The sequence below is a fragment of the Meles meles genome, chromosome 9, assembly GCF_922984935.1.
Source record: "Meles meles chromosome 9, mMelMel3.1 paternal haplotype, whole genome shotgun sequence".
Classification (NCBI taxonomy): Eukaryota; Metazoa; Chordata; class Mammalia; order Carnivora; family Mustelidae; genus Meles; species Meles meles.
Window position 1 is genome coordinate 111,287,037 of NC_060074.1, and position 2,536 is coordinate 111,289,572.

The window sequence follows — 2,536 nt, forward strand, 5'->3', positions numbered from 1 at the left end:
TAGGACAGCAGGTAGTGGGGAGAGGGGGTAGAGGATTGAAATTCCCCACAATAAATATGGATTTCTTGTTTTAGTTTTTAATTTTTGCTTTAAATATTTTGAGGCTCAATTGTTTGGAGTGTATATAGTAAAAATTGTTATATCTTTCTGGAGAATTGATCCCTTCATCATTATTTAATGACCCTCTTTGAATCTAATAATTTTCTTTGCTCTGAAGTAGTTTGTCAGATATCAATATATCGCTCCTGTTTTTCTTTGATTAATGTTTACATGACATATCTTTTTCCACCATTTTCCACTAAACCTACCTATGTAGAATTTGAAGTTAGATTTTTGTAAATAACCTATAGTTCGGTTATGTTGAAAAGCAGATGATTTTTTTTTTTTTAATATGGAACGCTTCACGAATTTGCGTGTCATCCTTGAGCAGGGGCCATGCTAATCTTCTCTGTATCGTTCCAATTTTAGTATATGTGCTGCGGAAGCGAGCACGAAAAGCAGATGATCTTGATTTCGGTGAAGTACAATTTAATACTTTATTATCCACATTTCAATGTTCCTTTCTAAAGAAATGTCTGACTTCAAGTTCAAAGACTTTCTTATGATTAAAAAAAAAACATGCATAGTTATTCTACCTTTAGATCTATAACCCATTTTGAGCTAATTATTGTGGATGGTATGTGAAAAAGGTCAAACTTCAATGTTTTAAATTTTTTACACATGGATGTCATGGATGTTGTTCTGCCACTAGTTTTTAAAAAGTCAATTACCTCTTGTTGAAATGTTGGCACTTTTTTATAGAAACAATTGACTATATATGTGTGGCTATATTTCTCTATACTCGATCTGTGTTCCATTTATCTATGCCAATTCTTATATCAATTCTACTTTGTTTTGAATAACTATATATTTAAAGTAAGTCGTGAAATATGTCAGGATTGCTTTTCTAGTATTTGTCACTCAAAATTGTTTGGCTACTCTAGGTCTTTTGTATTTTCATATATATTTTAGTATCAACTAGTTAACTATAGCAAAGTAATTAAATATATCAACTAGTTGGATTTTAATTAGGTTTGTGTTGAAACTACAGATCAATTCAGAAAAAAAAACCTGACAAGATTAAAATTTTGAATCTTTCAATCCATGAACATATATCTTCCCATAGGCTTAGGTGTTCTATAGTTTTTTTAAAAATTTCCTTCAGTGTTTAGCTCTTCTCTTTTTTCATATATTTATTCTTATGTATTTTATATTTCTAATGTTCTTATAATTATTTTGATTTTGCTAACTACATTTCTAATTATCTGTTGCTAATATATAGAGATACAAGTAATTTTGTATATTGAGTTTCTCTGCAATTTTGAAAAATTCACTCACAGTTCTTTTTTAAAGATTTAATTGGACTTTTTTACACTTATTATATATCAGCTTCAAATAAAAATCACTTTATATCTTTAACATTTATGGCTTTTGTTTATTTTTCATTCCCAATTCTGTTTTCTAGGAATCCAGTGAATGTGGAATGAAAGTGATGAGAGTAGATTTTATTATCTTATTCTTGATCTTAGGGAGAAAAAAAAATTTCAGATGTAATGATGTAGGTTTGTTTTGTTCTATTGTTATTATTGTGGTTTTGGTGTTTCTTTTTTTAGGTTGAGAGACTGCCTTCTAGAGACTTGTTTTTTCATTTGTTTGTTTTATGATAAATGGATAGTTAACTGTGTTAGGTAATATATATCTCTTGGCAAGACAATATTGATTTTTCTCCTGTATTCTGCTAATGAAGTGAATTTTAATGATTAGTTCTCAAATAATAAAGCAACCTTGAATTCTTGGTTTCAATACAACTTGACTGCAATGTAGTATCTACATAGCTAGATATCTAGATATAGAGATATATACAGGAATATACATTTCTGACTTTCATTTCCTAATGATCTGTGTTATGGGTTGAGTTTAGCCTCTGAAAAAGATGCATTGGAATCCTATCCTCTAACACCTGTGATTTTGTCCTTATCTGGAAATAAGATCTTCACAGATGATCAAGCTATTTTGAGGTCATTAGGACACGCCCTAAACCAGTATGCTTGGTGGTCTTATAAAAAGGGGGAATTTGTACACAAACAGAAAAAAGATGATTTTGGCTATGTTACAATGGAGGCAGAGACTAGACTGACAGAGCTGTAAGCCCAAACATTAAGGATTTTTGGCCACCACGAGGAACTAGGAAGAACCATGGAAGGGTTCTACTCAGTCCTGAAAGAGACATAGAGCTCCAAACATCTTGATCTCAGAATTCCAGCCTCTAGTACTGAAGAGCATAAATTTGTGTAGTTTTAAACAACCCAGGTGTGGACTTAAGACAGCCCTAGGAAATCAATATAATATGCAGAGATTTTTATATCTACTTTAGGTCAGTCAAATTTTAAAACAAAAACAAAAACTGGATTATAATTAGTATACTGTTGGAAACAGAGTTCAATTTGACAATTTGACATGTTAAAAGCATTTAGCTTCCCAGCTTAGGAGTACAAGA

The 2,536-nt window shown here is 30.8% G+C and overlaps 1 non-coding gene across 1 annotated transcript; it reads right to left on the bottom strand.

Moving 5' to 3' along the window:
* Nucleotides 1-385: 385 nt before the first annotated feature.
* On the bottom strand, nucleotides 386-492 carry LOC123951221. The gene has a single exon (XR_006820371.1). It is a non-coding gene; the product is annotated as a U6 spliceosomal RNA (small nuclear RNA).
* Nucleotides 493-2,536: the final 2,044 nt, after the last annotated feature.